The sequence below is a fragment of the Ursus maritimus genome, unplaced genomic scaffold (genome assembly GCF_017311325.1).
Source record: "Ursus maritimus isolate PB19 unplaced genomic scaffold, ASM1731132v1 scaffold_2, whole genome shotgun sequence".
NCBI lineage: Eukaryota > Metazoa > Chordata > Mammalia > Carnivora > Ursidae > Ursus > Ursus maritimus.
The window spans coordinates 97,405,596-97,429,217 of record NW_024424452.1 but is presented as its reverse complement, the minus strand read 5'-3'; the positions used below and the strand labels follow the sequence as shown (position 1 = coordinate 97,429,217).

General features: G+C 37.6%; 1 long non-coding RNA gene across 2 annotated transcripts in view; it reads left to right on the top strand.

Moving 5' to 3' along the window:
- LOC103657682 overlaps window positions 1-23,622 on the top strand; it is a 59,182-nt gene that overhangs the window by 20,151 nt on the left and 15,409 nt on the right. Inside the window, exons 2-3 of one of the 2 annotated variants that reach the window (XR_005836413.1) lie at window positions 4,062-4,164; window positions 18,351-18,390. This is a non-coding gene — a long non-coding RNA (uncharacterized LOC103657682). The remainder of the gene's footprint in view (window positions 1-4,061; window positions 4,165-18,350; window positions 18,391-23,622) is intronic. The other variant, XR_566919.2, reaches the window with a different exon arrangement.

The window sequence follows — 23,622 nt, the reverse complement described above, 5'->3', positions numbered from 1 at the left end:
GATAGATAGATAGATAGATAGATAGATAGATAGATATTAGAAGAGCGATAGATGAGAAATGAGGGAGATGCCCTGCTGAACAGTCAATGCTATCAAGTGCATTTTACTTTTTACCCAAAATTTTCCTTTTCCCCTGAAAAAGTTCCATTTCTGGCTCCCCCAGCCTTCCTTCAGTGCAGTCTTAATCTCTAACAGTAAGCAATGAAAACTAAGTTTATCTGTACACTGGACATTCTCTCTCTCTCTCTCTTCTCCCCTACCCCCACTGTGTAGTAAGATCCAGAGCTAATCTACTGCTACTACATTCAATCTCTGATGTAGGAAATGACGCTGAAACGTGGAGCTCTGGCCTCCTGCCTATCTTCAGGTACACAAGTGGGGGTTTTGTTTAGTTATAAAACAGTGCTACCTCTGGGGCCAGACCACTCTGCTTTGAACACTAGTTCTGTCTTTTTTTGTATAACCTTGTGAAAGTTACTAAATCTATATCTCCTCGTGTTTAAATGATAATAATAGTACTTACTTATGACAATTATAAGAATTAAATATTAAGTAAAAATTTTAATATATTAATATGGCACATAATAAGGAATCATAAAACATTAGTAATATTATGGTCAAATTTCCTGGCTGCTGTCCCATCAGATTCCTAATTTTCTTCTATCTTCCTTTTGGGATTTCATTTTTTACTGTCGTTGTTAAGAGCACAGAAACTTTACCTGAAAACCCTTGCCCCAAAGACTACGGGAACACAGCACACGGAACTGTACCAACCTGAGAAAGAAACTAGAGCTAGGCGTTTGTTCCTCTAGAGAGACGGAAATGCAAGGTGATTGTAGATACTGATTACAGCTTGACATCTTAGCTGTAAATATTCCCAGGGCCACCCAAATTCAGAAGAGTGTATTCACAGGGAAAAATCTCTCATAGCTTGTTGCCGAGGATCAAAATATACCAACTACCTTTATTAACTTTCACTTTGGAAAAAACATCTGGGTGGCTGAGGGACAGGAGTGAATGGGATATTATTCATAACATACCTTTTTATTCTTCCCATTTTCAAGTTCATAACTATATCACTTCTTCAAAAATTAAGAAAAAGCTTCACAATTTCTTCTGACAAATCTGAGAAATCTGTGGCGTTTAAATATATTTTGTTTAGAAAGGAACATTTTGTTTTAATCCTGCACCAGAGTTTAATTTTTGGGAAGACATTTCAATCAGTAATAAAATCGAAATTAAAGTTAAAAATCACCTACCTGTAGGTGTTTCATAAATTGACAGACAGGTAGTCAATGTTAACTGTATCATAATTTAATCCTTAGTTGTTTTTTCACCGTTTGTTTTAACATCAATTTCAGAAAACTTCCAATGTAAGACGATAATAATTTTATTAGCATATGAAATAGAGACTTTTTAAGGCCCAGCCCTAGTCTCCACTTCAGTAGGCCTGTACAGGCATGCTTCAGAGATATTGCGGGTTTAATTTCAGACCATTGCAATAAAGTGAATATCACGATAAAGTGAGTCAAAAGAATTTCTTTTGACTTTTGGTTTCTCAGTGCACATTAAAGTTACGTCTCCAGGGGCGCCTGGGTAGCGCAGCGGTTAAGCATCTGCCTTCGGCTCAGGGTGTGATCCCAGCGTTCTGGGTTCGAGCCCCACATCAGGCTCCTCCACTAAGAGCCTGCTTCCTCCTCTCCCACTCTCCCTGCTTGTGTTCCCTCTCGCGCTGTCTCTATCTCTGTCAAATAAATAAATAAAATCTTAAAAAAAAAAAGTTACGTCTCCACAGTGCTGTAACCCATCACGTGCACAGTAGGAACATGTCTTTAAAAAACAATGTACATACTTTCATTTTAAAAATGATTTATTGCTAAAAAATGCTAATCACCATCTGAGCTTTCAGCGAGTCATAATCTTTTCGCTGGTGGAGGGTTTTTCCTCAAAGCTGATGGCTGCTGATGGATCAGGGTGATGGTGCTGAAGACTGGGGTGGCTGTGACAATTTCTTAAAATAAGACAACAATGAAGTTTGCCACATCAGTTGACTCCTTTCATGGGTGATTTCTCTGTGGCATGCGATGCTGTTTGATAGCATTTTACCCACAGAAGAACTTCTTTCAAACTGTAGTCAATCCTCTCAAACCCTGCTGCTGCTTTATCAACTATGCTTAGGTGATATTTAAAATATTTTTGTCATTTCAACAATCTTCACAGCATCTTCAGCAGGAGTAGTTTTCATCTCAAGAAGGGCCATATGCACCCCAATGTTCATAGCAGCAGTGTCCACAATAGCCAAGCTGCGGAAGGGGCAGAGATGCCCTTCAACAGACAAACGGATAAAGAAGATGTGGTCCATACAGACAATGGAATATTACTCAGCCATCAGAAAGAACGATTACCCAACATTTGCATCGACATGGATGGGACTGGAGGAGATTATGCTAAGTGAAATAAGTCAAGCAGAGAAAGACTATTATCATACGGTTTCATTCATTTATGGAACATAAGAAATAGCAGGGAGGTCGGTAGGAGAAGGAAGGGAAAAATGAAGGGGGAGTAAACAGAGGGGGAAATGAACCACGAGGGACTATGGACTCCAGGAAATAAACTGAGGGTTTTAGAGGGGAGGTTGGAGGGGAGATGGGCTAGCCCGGTGATGGGTAGTAAGGAGGGCATGTATTGCATGGAGCACTGGGTGTTATACACAAACAATGAATCATGGAACACTACATCAAAAACTAATGATGTACCATATGATGACTAACATAACATAATAAAAAAGAAAGAAAGAAAAGAAAGAAAGAAAGAAAGAAAGAAAGAAAGAAAGAAAGAAAGAAAGAGGAAGGGAGGAAGAAACTGCTTTCTTCATTCATCTGTGAAAAGCAACTCCCCATCTGTGTATGTTTTATCATAAGAATACACCAATTCAGTCACATCTTTGGGCTCCATTTCTTTTTTTTAAAGATGTATTTATTGATTTATGTGACAGAGAGAGAGAGCACACACAAGCAGGAGGAGTGGGAGAGGGAGAAGCAGACTCCCTGCTAAGTGGGGAGCCAGATGCAGGGCTCAATCCCAGGACCCTGGGATCATGACCTGAGCCGAAGGCTGATGCCTAACCGATTGAGACACCACGTTGGGCTCCACTTCTAATTCTAGTTCTCTTGCTATTTCCACCACATCTGTGGTTACTTCCTCCACTGAAGTCCTGAACCTCTCAAAGTCATCCATGAGGGTCAGAATCAACCTTTCCCAAACTCCTGTTAATGTTGCCATTTGGACCTCTTCCCATGAATCACAAATGTTCTTAATAGCATCTAGAATAGTGAATCCTTTCCAGAAAATTTTCACTTTACTACTTTGCCCAGATCCATTAGAAGCAACTACAACCTTATGAAATGTATTTCTTAAAGAATAAGGCTTAAACGTCAACATTACTCCTTGATCCACGTGCTGCAGAATGGATGTTGTGTTAGCAGGCATGAAAAAAACAGCATTAATTTCATTGTACATCTCCAGCACAGATCTGGGTGACCAAGTACATTGTCAAGGAGCAGTAATCTTTTAAAAGGAATTTTTTTCTGAGCAGCAGGTCTCAACAGTGAGTCTAAAATATTCAGTAAACCTATACGTTGGCTAACTGAACATAATTTAAAGAAAGAAAAAATATTCAGTAAGCCATGTTGTAAACAGACATCCTGTCATTTAGGCTTTGTCGTTCCATTTATAAAGCACAGACAGAGTAGATTAAGCATAATTGTTAAGGGCTCCAGGATTTTCAGAATAGTAAACGAACATTGGCTTTTAGAGAAAGTCACCAGCTGCATTACCCCTAACAAGAGAATCAGCTTATCCTTTGAAGCTTGGAAGCCAGGCACTGATTTCTCCTCTCTAGCCATGAAAGTGCTAGATGGTGTCTTCTTCCAATGTAAAACTGTTTCTTCTACATTGCAAATCTGTTGCTTAGAATAGCAACCTTCCTGAGGTCTCTTACCTAGAACTTCTGGACGACTACATCAGGACTTGCCACTTCACCGGGCACCTTTATGTTACAGAGACGGCGTCCTTCCTGAAACCTCATGACCCAACCTCTGGAGCTTCAGACTTTTCTTCTGCAGCTTCTTGACCTCTCTCAGCCATCGTAGAATTGAAGTAAAGGTAGGGTCTTATTCTGAATTAGGCTTTGGCTGGAAAGAATGTGTACTGGTTTGAGCCTCTACCCAGACCACTAAAACGTTGTCCACATCAGCAATAAGGCTGTTTCACTTTCTGTCATATGTGTGTTCACTGAAGCAGCACTTTTAATTTCCTTCAAAAACTTTTCCTTTGCATTCACAACTTAGTTAACTGTTTTCTGCCAAAGACCTAGCTTTCAGCCTATCTCAGCTTTTGACATGGCTTCCTCACTAAGCTTAATTATGTCTAGCTTTTGATTTAAAGTGAGAGATGTGTGTCTCTCCTTTTCACTTGAACACCTAGAGGCCATTGTAGGGTTATTAATTGGCCTAAATTCAATACTGTTGTATCTCAGGAATAGGGAGGCCTGAGGAGAGGGGGAGAAATGGGGTAATGGCCAGTGGAGCTGTCAGAACACACACATTTATTGAGTCCATCATCTTAAATGGGGTGTGATTTGTGGCTCTCCAAAACAATTATAATAGTAACATCAAAGATCACTAATCACAGATCACCACAACAGATGTAATAATAATGAAAAAGTTTGAAATATTTGCAAGAATTACCAAAACGTGACACAGAGACATGAAGTGAGCAAACGCTGTTGGAAAAATGGTGCTGATAGACTTGTTCAACACAGGGTTGGCACAAACCTTCCACTTGTAAAAAAAAAAAAAATGCAGTATCTGTAAAGCACAAAAGGCAAAGTGCAATAAAATGAGATAGGCCTGCATTTGAGATATTTACTGTATTATTTGGAGTTGTTTACAGTAATCACCATTTACCTAACAGTTATCCCAACCTCGTATGTTCAGTAATATTGTCTTATTTTATAGTTAAGGAAACTGAGGTCTAGGGGAGACAGGTAATGAAAAAGGTTCAAAGGCACCAGAGCCTGAGTACTTCCCACACAGTTATATTTTGTTTTGTATAATTTTAAATTATTTCATTTGCTAATTTTATAACAGATTTGGAGTAAGCCCTTTGTAGATGGAAATACTAGCACTGCTCAGTTTTGTCCATCACAGCACCAAGCACAGCTGTGAGAACTTAATCATTATTCATAAAATGCTTTTACATGATAAGGACATATTTTGTTGAAAGTTGTAACATTTGGGAAAAGAGCCATTAAATATACATTTATATTTATATGAAAATATACTTTCAGGCTTAAAATATGCAATCTTGATTGATATTAATGTAGTTATCTTTCTGGTGTCACAGTATTTCAAAATGGAAATATCTATAAGAGTTTATAACGTTTGTAATTACTGCAAGTTTAAACGCAGAGTATACTCCTATGCCTATGGACTTAACGTTGACTAAAGCACCTACTCATGGTCAATTAGATTATTTAAGATACAGATTCATGTGGTGGTTGTTTGTCCAGAGTTCCAAAGTTCAAACTGTTTTTCTTTAACATGCAAACTTCCTCTGAGCACTTTGCATTTTATAGACCAAACAAACTGACTCAGATAAGATGCTGGCTACTCTCTAGGGAGTTCCTGAAAGCAATGGTGTGTGATACAGCTCTGCTTACTTTTGATGAATTCCTCCATGAAGAACATGTTTTCCCCGCCTTGCCTGTGGTTGATACCACCAGGGAGCAATTCCACTGTCACTGATGAATGCTAGCTAGGTCAGACCTTGTCAGTGCAAATGAAAGTCTTGTGATTAGTATTCTGTACCTTCTTACTAATGAACCTTCTAATCATGAAATCTGTCTGTACTTATAATGTTCTTCTAACTGCTAAGTGCCCTTGAAAGGTTAGATAAGTGGGAAATAGTACTATTGGGTTTTTTTTTTCCCCTTACATCATGCCTTTCCAAATTAGTTTTGGACTTACTATTTATGACTCCTAGGATAAGAATTGGTCAACATTATGACAGTGACAACCTTGGTTATACAATTACAACATGAAAACAGAATTCAAATACACAAAAAGATGTACAATCATAATGAAAAATGTTTTTTAGAGACATTCAAACTTCTTGGAGAACATTTTGACAGTAGAAAAAAATATATAAGAATATTTGTACCAGACTTTGCTAGAAAAACATCTAATTGGAAAAAATCATAGGTGAAAAATGTTTTGCACCGAAAAGAATTTAAAAAGTGATTTTGAGGTCAATGTGTAAGGAAAATTCATTCAATATAACCTGAGTAGCTTTTGACTTAAACTCAAAAAGGTGTGTTTTCTTAACTGCTTAAGGATTTATTCGTAATTGTTCCAGATCATTTTTGTATTTCAAATCTAAGACATCATCAGTTGTAAGGTGCATCATTATTTTATACATGACTAAGAAAGAAAAAATACTGCCAGTTAAACTAGGACAAGATACTGGTTGTAAGTCACAGCAGAGATATTCAAATGTGAGGAAAAGTACTTCTTAGAATTGATGAGATAAGGATTGTTGTAAAAAAATAGGGATACGAGGTAGGAGGAGTGCAGGAGATCTACGATAGCATCATCTTTCCTGACCAACATTTCAACCAAACCTGTATTCACCATAGCATAAAACTGAGCAGAGTCTATCTGAATTTACACATCCCTTCCTATTATTTTTTTTTTTTGAGGAGGTACTCTACTCAGTTCTGTTAATAAAATGCTAGTAATTCATTCCATTAGGTGATCCAAGGGTCAGCAAATTTCTATAAAGGATCAGATAATAAATATTTTACGGTTCCTGAACCATACGGTCTCTGATGCAGCTACTCAAACTTTGCCAGTGTAGCACAAAAGCAGCTATAGACAATTAAAACTTTATTTATAGACCCTAAATTTTAAATTTCATATAATTCTCATGTATCATGAAATTTTACTCTTCTATTGGATTTTTTTTAATCATTTAAAAATATAAAAATATTCCTGGGACCTATTCTGGGAAAATGGAGTACACATACTTTCCCCCATTCTTTCTACTAATTACAACTTAAACCCCTGGGCATTATGTGTAAAGCAAACATAAAGAGACTCTGAAAGATAGAAGAAAGCAGACTGGATGGTGTACTCAGGGCTCAAGAAATGACAATGATTAAGTTCCTTGGGTGTCTTGTTTTGTGTTTTGTTTTGTTTTGTTTTGTTTTGTTTGTCATCATATACCCCAGACTTGGAACTGAAAAAACCAGCAACTCAGATATGCCAATGGATGCAGACAAACAGAGCTCCAGCAAAATCCTGCCCTCTTTAGCCAAAAGACCAGGGAAGAGGCAACATAGCAAGACAGAAGACTTTTAAACAACCACTCAACTGTAGCCAAATACCATAGAAAAAAACTGTGGTCCCACTTCTACTGATTCCGGCAAAGGTCAAGCAGAGAGCCTAGACTTTCATTCCATCAGGCTGTAGCAAGTCACCCCAACTCTCCTGCTGGGGTATTGTCAGAGAAGGCTAAGCTCGGAACTAGGATTTATACTCACTCAGTAGTAACAGGCCCTTCCCCATATTACCAATGGAGACTATGTGGGGAGCCTGTATTTCCAACCACATTCAGCGGTTATGAAGTATCCTTCCCCAATGGGATGGTATCATAGGTGCCTTACAGAAAAGTTAAAATGTTTGCCACTGCCCAGAATTAATGAGATCCCTCCCACTGCTATCATGTTAGTGAAGGCCTCGTGAAAGCAATAAGACATTTCTTCGTCTCTCAGCCAAAAAGGTACAGCACTCATGGGCATCAACAGAGACTGAGTGAGTTACCTAGATTTCTGCCCACCTGATAGTAATTATAATACACCTTTCCCATTCCCATGCAGTAGTGTCAGAGGAATCCAATTAACACAGAAAGTTTAAATAAGACCCAGAATCTCTTAACATAATATGCAAATTTCTGGGTTTCCATTTAAAAAATTATTCTCATTGCAAGAACCAGAAAGATCTCAAACTGAATGAACAAAATAATAATACTAATCAGTGAATGCCAACACTAAGATGAAATAAATGGTGGAATTATCTGACAAATCTTGTTAAAGCAGCCAGAACAAAAATGCTTCATGAGCAATTACAAACATTCTTGAAGCAAATGAAAGAACATAAATCCTCAGTAAAGAAAGAAAAGGTCTCAGTAAAGAAGTAGAAAACATAAAGAAGATCCAAATGGAAATTTTAGAACTAAAAATACAATAACCTAAACGAACAAAAAATGCTATTGATAAATCAAAATGGAATTATGACCCACACCAAGACAAAAAAAGAGAAATAACAAACAGAAAACAAAAACTATAATGGCAGACTTACACCCTAATGTATCAACAGTTATATTAAATATAAATAGAAAAATACACCAATTAAAAGACTGAGATTCACAAAGTGAATCTAAAATCATAGCCTAATTATATACTCTCTCTATATAACAATATAGGCAGATTGAAAACAAGAGATATAAAAGGATATCTAATGCAAACATTACTTAAAGGGAAACAGAAGTGACTATATTAATATTCTTTTAATTTGACTTCAAAGAAAAGAAAATTCCCTGAGAGAGAAACATTATACACACCAGAAATAAAAATACAGGCAATCTTAAATGTGTATATACCAAAAATCAGAGCTGCAAAATCAGTAAAGCAAAAGCTGATCAAAATGAAAAGACAAATAAACAAGTCTGTAATTATAGTTAGGGACTTCAACACCCCTTTATTAAAAATTGATGCAAAAATATGGACAGAAATTCAGCAAAGAAATAAGAGAACTCAAAACATAATAAACCAGTGTGGTCTAATTTACATTTATAGAGCACTTTACCAACAACAGCAGAATACACATTCTTCACAAATTCACATGGAACGCATATCAAGATAGACCATAACCTTACAGCCACTCTGGAAAACAGTGTGGAGGCCCCTTAAAAAGTTAAAAACTGAGCTACCCTATGATCCAGCCATTGCCTACTGGGTGTTTACCCCAAAGATACAGACGTAGTGAAGAGAAGGGCCATATGCACCCCAATGTTCATAGCAGCAATGTCCACAATAGCTAAATCGTGGAAGGAGCCGAGATGCCCTTCAACAGATGACTGGATTAAGAAGTTGTGGTCCATATATACAATGGAATATTACTCAGCTATTAGAAAGAACGAGTTCTCAACATTTGCTGCAACATGGACGGCACTGGAGGAGATAATGCTAAGTGAAATAAGTCAAGCAGAGAAAGACAACTATCATATGATTTCTCTCATCTATGGAACATAAGAACTAGGATGATCAGTAGGGGAAGAAAGGGACGCAGGGCCTGGGAGGGGAGGGGGGTGGGGGAATGGTATAGACTGGTGATGGGTAGTAAGGAGGGCACGTATTGCATGGTGCACTGGGTGTTATACACAACTAATGAATCATCGAGCCTTACATCGGAAACCGGGGATGTACTGTATGGTGACTAACATAATATAATAAAAAATCATTAAAAAAAAAAAAAGATAGACCATAACCTATGCTATAAATTGAAATGATTATTCTCTAACCATAAACACAAAAAAACACAAAAAACAAAAATCGAACTAAAAAAATCAATAACATAAAGATAACAGGAAAATCTCTAAGCTTGGACACTGAAAAACATCTAATGTTGCTATCTTACCAGCTGGTTAGTTAGTTTCTTCATAGAATGTTTCAGTGTTGTTCTCCATTCTGTCAATTTGGAGTTCCAGGAGCAGCAGTAACTGGATAGATAAACCTCAGTGAATGGGAGCTCATGTTGTTGAGACCATGAATAGCTTTCAATCCTGTGCCATGCCTTCTCTATTCCTGCAACCATTTTACTAGCACTGGAGCGGCTGAAGACAGAGGCTGATTGATGACAAGTGAGTTATCGTTTGCCTATTTAATGCTTCTTCAATAGTGGACACTTTTAGATGGAGATTTACAAGTATATTGATAATCTGTTGCTATGTAACAAAGTCCTCCAATACTTGGCAGCTTAAAACAACAAGCATTTATTATCTTGTATCAGCTTATGTTTAGAAATCCAAAAGCAGCTGGTTCTGGTTAAGGCTCCCTAGAGATTGCAATAAACTTGTTGCCTAGAGTTGAAGTCTGGGTACTGCATTCACATGGCTGTTGGAAGAAAGCCTTTTTCCTCACCACATGGGACTCTCCATTTTTTCCCCTTCCCTTTCTTTTTTTCTTCCTTTCTTCCTTTCTTTCTTTCTTTCTTTCTTTCTTTCTTTCTTTCTTTCTTTCTTTCTTTCTTTCTTTCTTTTTTTTAAGATTTTATTTATTTATTTCAGGGAAAGCAAGAGCTACAGAGAGAGAGAGAGCATGAACAAGGGGGAGGGGCAGAGGGAAAGGGAAGCAGACTTCCCATTGAGCAGGGAACCTGATGCAGGACTGGATCCCAGGACCCTGGGAACATGACCTGAGCCAAAGGCAAATGCTTAACCAATTGAGCCACCTAGGTGTCCAAAGGATTCTTTTTTTTTTCTTTTTTTTTAAGTTCCCTTTCACTTTTAATCTGCATTTGTCTTTAGGTCTGAAATGAGTCTCTTGTAGGCAGTATGTCAATTGGTCTTGCTTTTTATCCATTCCATCACCTTATGTTTTTTGATTGGAGCATTTAGTACATTTACATTCATTTATTCATAGGTATGTACTTACTTCCATTTGTTACTTGTATTATAGGGATTTTTTAAGTTCTTTTCTGTTCCTTTCTTCTTTTTCTCTTTACTCTCATGATATGCTGGATTTTTTAAGTGATATGCTGGATTTCTTGCTGTTTATTTTTTGCACATTTATCACTGAGTTTTAACTTGTGGTTATCATTAGATTTGTATATAACATCCTATGCATATAGCAGTCTATATTGTTGATGGTCACTTAAGTTTGAACCCCTTCTTTTTTTTTTTTTTAAGATTTTATTTATTTATTCGACAGAGATAGAGATAGCCAGAGAGAGAGGGAACACAAGCAGGGGGAGTGGGAGAGGAAGAAGCAGGCTCATAGCGGAGGAGCCTGACGTGGGGCTCGATCCCATAACGCTGGGATCACTCCCTGAGCTGAAGGCAGACGCTTAACCGCTGTGCCACCCAGGCGCCCCTAAGTTTGAACCCCTTCTTTACTCATCACTCCCCCATGCTTTAAGTATCATACTTTACATGGTGTCATACCTTACATCATTTTATTTTGTGAATCTCTTGACAAATTTTGATAGATATCCTTATTTTTACTGCTTTTGTGCTTCCTACTTTTCTTAGTCCTTATATATGGCCTTTCTTTTCCACACAGAGTCCCCTTTAACATTTCTTGTAGGGCTTATTTAGTGGTCATGAATTCCTTTAACTTCTGTTTGTCTGGGAAACTCTTTATCTCTCTTTCTATTCTGAATAACAGCCTTGCTGGATAGAGTATTCTTGGCTGCAGATTTTTTTTTTTTTTTTTGGCTATATTTTGCCACTCCCTTCTGGCCTTCAAAGTTCTTCCTGAAAAATCAGCTAATAACCCTTGTTTTTTCCCTTGTATGTAACTCTTCTCTTTTTTTCTTGCTGCTTTTAAAATTCTCTCTTTATAACTACTTTTGCCATTTTAGTTACTATGTGTCTTGGTGTGGACCTCCTTGGGTTGATTTTGTTCAGAGTTCTCTCCGCCTCCTGGATCTGAATTTCTGTTTCCTTTCCTAGATTTGGGAACTTTTCAGCTATTATTTCTTCAAATAAATTTCCTGCCTCTTTTTCTGTATTCTCCTTCTGGGATCTCTATAATGTGAATGATATTATGCTTGATAGTATCACTGAGTTTCCTAAGTCTATTTTCATTTATTATTTTTTTTTCTCTCTCATGTTCAGCTTGATTGCTTTCCATTACTGTGTCCTCCAGGTTTCTGATTTGTTCTTCTGCTTTCTCTAGTTTACTATTTATTCCAACTACCGCAATTTTTAATTTCAGTTATTGAGTTCTTCATCTCTGATTGGTTCTTTTTTATGTTTTCTATCTTTTTATTAAGAGTGTCACTGAAGCTCTCCACTCTTTTCTCAAGTCCATTGAGTATATTAAGATCATTAATTTAAATTTTCTATGGGGCATATTACTTATTTTAGTTTTGTTTAGCTCTCTTGCTGTGACTTTGTCCTGTTCTTTCATTTGGGACATTTTCCTCTGTCTCGTCTTTTTATCTAACTCTCTGTGTCTGTTTCTGTGTGTTACAAAAGTCAGCTACATCTCCTGGTCTTGAAAGTAGTGGTCTTAAGAAGAAGAGATTCTGTAGTGCCCTGCAGTGCAGTGTCCCCTGTTCACCAGAATCTGACCCTTCATGGGTGTCTCCCATGTGTGTGATGTGCTGAGCCACTTTAGCCTTCAGTCCAGTTGTCTGCAATGGCTCTCTTTGCCTATTGTGAGCAGGGTTTGGTCCCTGTGTTATTAGAGGACTAGTCTGGAACCACCTTGAACTTGAGTTGAGTCAGACCAGGCATTTTCCAGAGATCTAGGAGCACTGAACTGCCATGTACTTTCCCTATTTTGTCCCCTGAAAAGCTTTTGTTGGTGGGTAGGATCTGCAGACAGACCAGATGTCTGCCCCCAACCCACTGCTAGGGCAGCAGTGAAAATAGGGTGTGTGTGGTTATCTCCCCCTCTCCCCAAAGCAGGAGTCACTCCGGCGTGGTGCTGGCCCCTGTCAGGGCTGCTTGCACACTGCCAGGCTTCTGACACCTCTTTGGATGGTCTCTGTCCAAGGATGTACTGGAGTAGATATGTCCACAGGAGAACATGGGGGCAGGAGGCATGATGTTAGCAAGATTTGAGCAGGTCTCTGTGGGATGGGACCCGGAGCTACTTTAGAAACGCCTTCCTCAGGGGTGGAGGGGGCAAGTCTGCAGGAGAGCATGGTAGACAGGAAGTACCAGCAAGGTCAGCACAGTTCCACTGTAGGAGGGGACCTGCAGCTGCCCAAAACTCCTGCCAACACCAGCTGGGTTGGAGCAGGGGTATGCCCAGAAGTGTTCAGGGGGAGAGGTGTTAGCAAGGTTTGCATTTGCATGGGTATGCTCTTGGAGAAGAGCTGGATCTGAGGCCTGGCTGGAGGAATGTGTACACAAGAGAACACAGGGAAGGACTGGGGTGCACTGTTAGCAAGTGAGGTAAAGAATGTTGGCAACATGCTGGTTTCTGCAGGTGTTTGTCTAGGCTGGTGGGTGAGGAATGGAAATAGCACCCACCAACTCCTTTGTTCCTGGAGAAGTCTCCCGATCATACCTGGCCCTGCAGCACATGCTCTGATAAACAGTAAGTTAGTAAACAAATCCCCTGTATACACCAGATGTTTTTCAAACTACTGCTTCTATGCTATATTTCCATGGGGCTGTTTGTTGTGCTGTGTCTTTAAGGTCATGGACTCCATTACCTCTTGCCCTCCCAGCACTCCCAGAGCTGAGCGTACTGATTTTTAAAGTTCGAGATGTTAAGCCTTACTGATTGTAAGAATTCATGAAATTATGCTCGTCTGGTTTTCAAAGTCAAATGTCCTGGGATTCATCTTCCTTGTGTGGGTCCCCTCTGCCTGGGGGGCCTGGTGCAGGGTATGGTCCTTTCCCCTCTGCACGCCTGAAGTGTCCCTCCCTCAGACAGTCCGGTGAGTCCATTTAGCTCCAGATTGTATCTCCACCCTTCCTACCCTCTTCAATGTAGCCTCTTCTCTACATTTAGCTATGGAGAGTCTGTTCTACTAGTCTTCTGGCCATTTTTCTGGGTTATTTACACCAACCTGGGTGTTATCTAGTTGTATCCATGGGATGAGGTGAGCTTAGGATATTTCTACTCTGCCAGCACCCCGAGAAATCTAATGTCTACAACTCTTTACAAAAAATTTTTAAAGAAGCTCTTCGGTGTTTGCCTTGGTATGGGAACCAGTTCTAAATTGCTGATGATGTATACATTTTATAGTATCTATTCTCTATGATAGAAAGCAAAACCCAATTAATAACAGCCAACATTTATATAATACTTAGATTGCAAAACACTACCATTTGTATCTTATCATTTGATCTTCACTACAATTTTATAGAAGATATTATCATTAGCTAATTCCATTAAAAACTTGATCCCTCCCAGCAGTTCAGCAACATAGCCAAGTTTTCTTGGTTAATGAATTGCAGAACCAAGATTTGACCAATATCTCCTGACACTGAAGTACATGGTCTTTATATTTTACTGTTAACTTTTGCTTGAGTAATTACCTTGGTCAAGTTTTTTGCTGAATCTGGACCTTATTTCCCTCTAGAAATACAGGGAATATTTAATTTATTTTAAAGGATTTTTCAGCTCTACATATCATTTGTTTTGTGTATTCTTGGTAGATGTGGAAGTGGATAATTTTATTTACCTATTGGGCCAACTATAACTAAAGAGAACCAGACACTATCAGCACCTTATCGAACTGAGTAATTTGCCACCTGGTGATTCTTTGCCAAGACTTATACGGTGATGTCATAGAAAAAATTTTAAAAATGAAGAATTTGAGGGGCGCCTGGGTGGCACAGTGGTTAAGCGTCTGCCTTCGGCTCAGGGCGTGATCCTGGCGTTATGGGATCGAGCCCCACATCAGGCTCTTCCACTATGAGCCTGCTTCTTCCTCTCCCACTCCCCCTGCTTGTGTTCCCTCTCTCTCTGGCTGTCTCTATCTCTGTCGAATAAATAAATAAAATCTTTAAAAAAAAAAATGAAGAATTTGAAAGAAAGCTATGACTCTTTCTTTTGGAAATTATTTAATGTAGTAAGAAAAAAGTTTAAAATGTTAAATTATTAATGTAATAAATATTCAAATGGTGATGTACATAAATTTACATTTTAATACCAAGAAAGAGGATCTGAAAAGCATATATCAAAAACTATATTTAATAGTTTTTATATTTCTCCAATTGTAATTTTGATTCAGCTAATTTAATGCAATAATCATAACAATTCTCTGAATGTATTAATACTTTTTTTAAAAAGAGTTTATTTATTTATTTATGAGAAAGAAAGAGTATGACCTGGGGGAGGGGCAGAGGGAGAGGGAGGAGGGGAAAGAATCTGAAGCAGATTCTGTGCTGAGTGTGAAGCCTGATGTTGGGCTTGACCCCATGACCCTGAGATCATGACCCGAGCTGAAATCAAGAATCAGATGCTTAACCAACTGAGCCACCCAGGCACCCTGGAATGTATTAATAGTTTATAGTAATATTGCAAGGTCAAAAAGCATGGGTTCAAGTTTCAATATTTCCACTTTAGCTGAGTGATCTTGAGCAAGTTATTTAGTATCATTCTGATTCAGTTCTATCAGTGGTAAAGTATTAGTACCTCTCAGAGTATTGTGAAGATTAAAAGACATTACATACAGATCACTTAGTGCTGTGCCAAATACATAAGTATGAATGATGTAAGATGGTATTATTAACAAGCATACTATGTTGCTACTGTTATTGTTACATATGGCAAAATCTTAAAACCTGTATAATCTTCATAACTCCTATAGACCTCTGGTCATCTAATCTAGAGGGGTTTTTATGGGTTTTTCCCCCAAAACTTTGATTAAACGACAAGGAGAGGACCTTGAGACAAACCTCATTATTCTTTTCCCTTAAATAAGAGTCAGGCAGCAAGTTTTGTTTTTTTTTTTTAAGATTTTATTTATTCATTTGACAGAAATAGAGACAGCCAGCGAGAGAGGGAACACAAGCAGGGGGAGTGGGAGAGGAAGAAGCAGGCCTCCAGTGGAGGAGCCTGACGTGGGGCTTGATCCTAGAACTCCGGGATCATGCCCTAAGCTGAAGACAGACACTTAACGACTGAGCCACCCAGGCGCCCCTGGCAGCAAGTTTAAAGAGAGGACAGCAGAAGATAGGCTTGTGTCTGAGCAAAGAGGAAATGCCAGAAGATAAAGTTTATGGGTTCCTTTATAGAAAATGACTGTGTCATACTTACTCTTTACTGCCAAACCATGACACTAATCTCATAAAATACTTTTTAATTTATTTGACCTCAAGAAAAGTATACCATAGTATTCTTCCTGGTTATAAAAAAGGGAAATATAAAATATTTTAAATAATTGACAACTTAAAAGCAGGTCACAAATTGTTAACCTGAGTAGAACAATTTGTACAATCAATTTTGAACTACAGGTAGAAATGATCTTTAAGAAAATTATGGTGTAAAAAAATAAGTAAACTTATATTACTAGCTTAATAAAATATTTAAAACTAATATAGTCTGAAAAGATAATTGATGACATCTATTGAGTAAGTCAGGGGTCTGGTGTTGACAAGATTAAAAGAGAAAATGGATTCTTAAACCCTATCAAAATCTATTACCTGTTAATATAATTAAATACAGTTGCATATAACAGAAAAATTCAAAATAGAGGCTTAGAGGCAACAGAATGCCTTCCTTCTTGTTCTGTCATTCATCTTGCCCCAAGGCCCAAAGTGGCTGCTTATGCTCCAGCTGCTCTTCATGCCAGCACTGCAGGCAGTAGGAAAGAGTGAGGAGGAGTAAGTCTTATAAGACACAGACCTTATTTTCTAAGGAGACTCCCTGGAAATCCTACACAACACTTACATAACACTTCATTACCCACTTAGTCGGGCAGCCATGCATCTCTGAGACTGCAGGAGATTGGGCAATGCAGTCTTTTACTCTGAGTGACATGTGCCAACACAATACTGCTCTTCTGTTACTGACAGGGAAGGTGGGCTGCCGAGGTAGGCGATTAAGGGTGTGTACCACCAGCTCGTTGATCTAAATCATGATTAACAGGAGTTCTAACAGGTTAGGCCAAGTTAAGAAACACAACATTGGATTGATATTTTTAAGATATTGACCCCAGAATGGAAAGTGCTTATCTGCAAGTGTCTAAAATAAAAATCAAGACATTACTATCTAAGCAGCTGTGGTTGGCACCAATGAATTTCACATAGTTATTACACAGTAATTAAGCCTGGGCCATGGATTTAGACCGCCTATGCTGAGTTCTGGTACTAATGGAATCAACTTGGGCAAGTCACTCGATACCTTAGATTCCTCATCTGTGAAATGGGGGAAATGGTGCCTATTTGTTGAAGTTGTTGTGAAAATTAAGTAAGTTAAAAATGGAAAGTTAATTAAGAGAGAACCTGACACCTAGCTGGTGTTCAATAAATATTGGCTGTTATTATAATTCATATTTTATTAGTATCATATCTAAGGCACACATTACCTAATAGCCTTATACTATGTGAGGTATATATATATACTTTTGTATATATACTATGTGAGAAGTATGTTTATTAAATTTACATTTAATTTTAGACCACACATTATTACAGAGTGTACAATCTAATAATGGGAAAGTGATTTATATTTTGTAGAGAATTTTAATGAACACTTAGACTGTGTGGAAAACAACTGCAAAACTTCATAATAATATAAGCAGGATTGTATTTTTCTTTATTATGAATTATTAGCATACACTTTGCAGTATTAATAACCAAGAAAGTCATGCATAGTATCCAAAAAAGAGAATAAAAGAATGAAATACACTCAGCTAATAAATCATTTCATTCTAATTAAATCATAAGTATATTGTAGAATAAAGCCCAGATTCCTATTAGTGAAATTTCACGTATTTAAAATTTCATGAAATCTACTCAGCATTCTACATTAGTGTCTTGGAAATAATCAGCTCTCTCATATTATTTATAAAGTACACTCATTTAAGGAACTCTGGAAATCTTGATACACTGACAAATTGCACCCTCCAGTGGAAAAAAATCTTTATCCATTAAAATTTAGTGTGCTTCTGCATTGCGGGTTTGTTTATTCAAATGTGTTTGTACCTAAAAACTTTTAATGCAAGTATGTTTTATGACCTGCAGTAATGTGTATCAACCACTATTCATTTCCTCTGGGTCCCCAGGAAGTTGCTCTGAGTTTCAGAGTCTGTTGTGTAAATAGTACATTAAATGTTGGAAACGTAAAAAAAGTCGAAAAATTTAAAAAGAAAAGTAAAAGATAAAATTGGACCATAAATTAAATGTTTTCTAGAAGACTATCCTTGGTTATGTATTTAAAACTGAATTATTTTAGATATACCATATCATCAGGCAAGTGTTTCCTACTTCAAAATGTTTTTTTTTTCAATGTAGAAAGTATAAATTACTGTTAGTAAAATTATTAGTTTCTATGGAGGACTGAAAGACTGATTACATCTCTCTGTTTTTCACTCTAGTCTGAGAAGCATAAAAGCTGACACTAACAGGATGTAAGAGGTATGTTTTGAACCCAGATCAGTTTGACTCCAAAACTGAACTCATTCCACTCTATTCTATGTCAATTCCGTGGTTATTGACCCCTTGCACTATCTTCTTCTGTTGCTTATTGATCGGGGGCACACGATCAAATCAGCCACAGGTTATCACCTAAAACTGAGGTCTTTTTCTTAACGGTCATCTCTCCTTGAAATCCCTTCCCTCTTGGGTGGGAAGAGGGTGGGACATGGGCAAAATGCGAGAAGAGGAGTGGGAGGTACAGGCTTCCACTTATTGAACTGATTAAGTCATGGGACAAAAGGGAATATAGTCAATGGTATTGTAAGAGCGTTGTACGGTGACAGACGGTAGCTACACTTGGGAGCATCGCGTACTTGTTAACTTATCCAATCACTATGTTGTACACCTGAAACTAACGTGACATTGTGTGTCAACTATACTTCAATTTAAAAAAAAAAAATTCCTCCCTCTTTGGCTTTTCTCTCTCTATTGCAACATGACCTCGGAAAATTTCTTCTCTTTCCATATTTCTTCTCTAGCCTTCATCGTACACGCCTTAAACACTCCAGGCAAAACAAAAGCCTGATAATCCAACTGTGGCTACCTTTTAACCTTAACATGCTCTTTAGAGGATTTACAGGTGTCTTTCTTGCAGAGAATGATGCTAGAAAATAACATTTTCTGTCTGGGTTACTGCTCTGCCAAACAAGCATTTGGTGTCCTTCACAAATCAACCTAAATCTTTCTCTGAAGAGAAAGCAAACACAGTATTTATCTCTGTTACCTAAAGCTCTTATAGCCCATGGACTAATTCTTCCCTTTTTCCTTCTTTTCCTTTGATCGTGTCTCATCTCTGAAGGCCCTGTGTGGAAGCAGCCGAGACATTACCTATCAGGTAATGTTTGTTCTCACTCCTCTTGAACACCTTCCTTATCCTAATTCAGTGTTTCGTTGTTACTTGTCCCAGACCTTATTTCTCCTTCTTCTAAGTTCTTTATTTACTTCACTCTTTTACCTATTGGTAAATATTTATAATTTATCATACTTAAATATTACTTTTTGTTCATCTATTTTAAAAATATATTAACTTCCACTTCCTAAACTGTTATCGTACTGATTTTATTCTTTAAACTGTTACTATTTCCTTTTGTCTCTTTCCGTTACCCTTCCAATTCATGTCTTTCTTTTTCTTTTCTTATCTTTTTTTTTCCCTTTTCAACCCCTCTTTGTTAGACAGTAGGTTTGACCCACAGTAGAGAACAAAGAAAGAAGGCGGTCTCATGTCTAGTGGAGGAAACCTATGAATCAAAAACACACCAATAAACTTAAAATTGTAGCTATGTTAAATGCTACAAAGGAGAGGTGTGTGGTTTTATGAGAGCATATTGACTAGGTTATCAGCCTAGTCAGAGAAATTAACAAAAGCTTCCCTACAGAAGATACACACCTGTGTCCATAAAAGGATGAATATGTGTAAGACTGTGAGTGCCACAGATGGACGACGGACAAAAACCAAGCGAGAGGAGAGAACATGTTAAGTTGATTTGCAAGGAGTAAACCAAGGCTCTTGTGACTGGAGCACAGACAGAGGGAAGCATGGCATGAGATTTAGGCACAAGTGGGGTTTGGATTATACAGGTTTTGTTCAGAATTTTGGTGTGTACCTTAAAACCAAAGGTAGGGCATTCAAATATTTTAGCAGAGGTTAGAGAGGTGTGAGGAGATTTCATTTGAAATTGTATTCGTTTACAAATAAGCCATGCGACACGACGTTGGGCAACTTTTTTTAATTTCTCGTCTCATCTGTGAAATGGCAAAAAAATAGGCATTGCAGTAATAATAGTATAAAAAGCAGTAATGATAATGATGGTTCAGCTTTATGGACCATCTACCTTGCACGAGACACATTTCAGTGTCTCAGGCAACTGCTCCTTTAGGTCCTATTACAATGATCCCTGTTTTACAAATGAGGAAAATGAGGTACAGAAATGAAATGAAACAAAACAGCTTGTAAATGGTGGATTACTTACACCACAGGATTTTGTGAAGACCAAAAGAATGGATATATTTAAAGCTGTAATCACAGAATCCAGTACATGGTAAGCATTTGGCAAATATTAAATATTGTACTGGTGACCCAGTTTCAAATTAAAATATGAGTCAGATTTTAAAAACAGTAGGTTGATTTCAAAACGATGACAGTTTCTCTCTCTCACTCGCTCTTTTTTTTTTTTTTTTGGCTAATTTTGTCCTACTTACTTTTAATACTTTTCAAAACCCTTTATTTTTCCCTTTTCTCTACTAACAACTTTCAGCTCACTTGGGCCTCTGTAATATCATCAGCTACATGAGTTTTAACCTTATTGTTTATGCCCCAACTACCCTGTACTCCTCTGCATATCAAAACTTTCCATTGGCCTTTCTGCTAGGTAAATACATTTCTCTAACTTCTTCACTGAATACTCCTTCCAATTTCCTTTGTTGTTGTTGAAGTGTATTTGACATACAATATTATTAGTTTCAGGTTTACAACATAGTGATCCAACATTTATTTATTTTGTGTGTATGTGTTTAAAATACCTTTTCCTAAATAAATTCAATTTTTATTTTTTTATTATTATGTTCAATTAGCCAGCATATAGTACATCATTAGTTTTTGATGTAGTCTTCAACGATTCATTAGTTGCGCATAACACCCAGTGCTCATCACCACACGTGCCCTCCTTAATACCTATCACTGGGTTACGCCATCTCCCCACCCCCCTCCCTTTCTGTAACCTTCAGTTTGGTTCCCGGAGTCCAGAGTCTCTCATGGTTTGTCTCCCTCTCTGATTTCTTCCCATTCAGTTTTCCCTTCTTTCCCTTGTGGTCCTCCACACTATTCCTTATGTTCCACATATGAGTGAAACCATATGATAATTCTCTTTCTCTGCTTGACTTATTTCACATAACATAATCCCCTCCAGTTCCATCCATGTCAATGCAAATGGTGGGTATTCATCCTTTCTGATGGCTGAGTAATACTCCATTGTATATATGAACCACACCTTCTTTATCCATTCATCTGTTGAAGGACATCTTGGCTCCTTCCACAGTTTGACTATCGTGGACATTGCTGTTATGAACATTGGGGTGCATGTGCCCCTTCTTTTCACTACATCTGTATCTTTGGGGTAAATACCTAGCAGTGCAATTGCTGGGTCATAGGGTAGCTCTATTCTTAACATCTTGAGGAACCTCCATACTGTTTTCCAGAGTGGCTGTACCAGGTTGCATTCCCACCAACAATGTAAGAGGGTTCCCCTTTCTCCACATCCTCACCAACACTTGTTGTTTCCTGTCTTGTTAATTTTTGCCATTCTGACTGGTGTAAGGTGGTATATCATTGTGGTTTTGATTTGTATTTCTCTGATGGCTAGTGATGTTGACCATTTTTTCATGTGTCTGTTGGCCATTTGTATGATTTCTTTGAAAAACTGTCTGTTCATGTCTTCTGCCCATTTTTTGACTTGATTATTTGGTTTTTGGGTGTTGAGTTTGAGAAGTTCTTTATAGATCTTGAATACCAGCCCTTTATCTTAATTGTCATTTGCAAATATCTTCTCCCATTCCATGGATTGCCTCTTAGTTTTGTTGACTGTTTCCTTTGCTGTGCAAAAGCTTTTTATCTTGATGAAGTCCCAAAAGTTTATTTTTGCTTTTGTTTCCCTTGCCTTTAGAGACATGTCTTGAAAGAGATCGCTGTGGCCAATGTCAAAGAAGTTACTGCCTATGTTCTCCTCTAGGATTTTGATGGATTCCTGTCTCATTTAGGTCTTTCATCCATTTTGAGTTTATCCTTGTATATAATGTAAGAGAATGATCCAGTTTCATGCTTCTGCATGTGGCTGTCCAATTTTCCCAGCACCATTTATTGAAAAGACTGTCTTTTTTCCATTGGATATTCTTCCCTGACTTGTCAAAGATTAGTTGACCATAGAGTTGAGGGTCCATTTCTGGAGTCTCTATTCTGTTCCACTGATCTATGTGTCTTTTTTTTTGTACCAATACCATGCTTTCTTGATGATCACAGCTTTGTAGTATAACTTGAAGTCAGGCATTGTGATGCCCCCAGCTTTGGTTTTCTTTTTTAACAATCCCCTATAATTTTGGGTCTTTTCTAGTTCCATACAAATTTTAGGGTTGTTTGTTTGATGGTATTTTGATAAGGATTGCATTGAAAGTGTAGATTGCTCTGGGCAGCATAGACATTTTCACAATATTTATTCTTCCAATCCATGAGCATGGAATGTTTTTCCATCTCTTTGTGTCTTCCTCAATTTCTTTCATAAGTGTTCTGTAGTTTCTAGAGTATATATCCTTCACCTCTTTGGTTAGGTTTATTCCTAGGTATCTTAAGGCTTTTGGTGCTGTTGTAAATGGAATCGGTTCTTTAATTTCTCTTTCTTCAGTCACATTGTTAGTGTATAGAAATGCAACTGATTTCTGTGCATTGATTTTGTATCCTGCCACATTGCTGAATTGCTGTATGAGTTCTAGTAATTTGGGGATGAAGTCTTTTAGGTTTGACACATAAAGTATCATGTCATCTGTGAAGAGAGAGAGTTTGTCTTCTTCTTTACCAATTTGAATGCATTTTATTTCTTTTTGTTGTCTGATTGCTGAGGCTAGGACTTCTAATACTATGTTGAACAAAAGTGGTGAGAGTGGGCATCCCTGTCATGTTCCCTACCTTAAGGGAAAAGCTCTCAGTTTTTCCCCATTGAGAATGATATTTGTTGTGGGCTTTTAGTAGATAGCTTTTATGATATTGAGATATGTTCCTTCTATCCCTACATTCTGAGGAGTTTTAATCAGGAAAGGATGCTGTATTTTGTCAAATGTTTTTTCTGCATCAGTTGAGAAGATCATATGGTTCTTGTCTTTTCTTTTATTAATGTGCTCTATCATGTTGATTGATTTGTAAATGTTGAACCACCCTTGCATCCCAGGAAAAAGGATGGATAATCATTTTAATGTACTGTTGGATCCTATTGGCTAGGATCTTGTTGAGTATTTTGGCATCCATGTTCATCAGGAATATTGGCCTGTAATTCTCTTCTTTAGTGGGGTCTTTGTCTGGTTTTAGAATCAAGATAATGCTGGTCTTGTAGAATGAGTTTGAAGTTTTCTTTCCATTTCTATTTTTTGGAACAGTTTGAGAAGAATAGGTATTAATTCTTCTTTAAATGT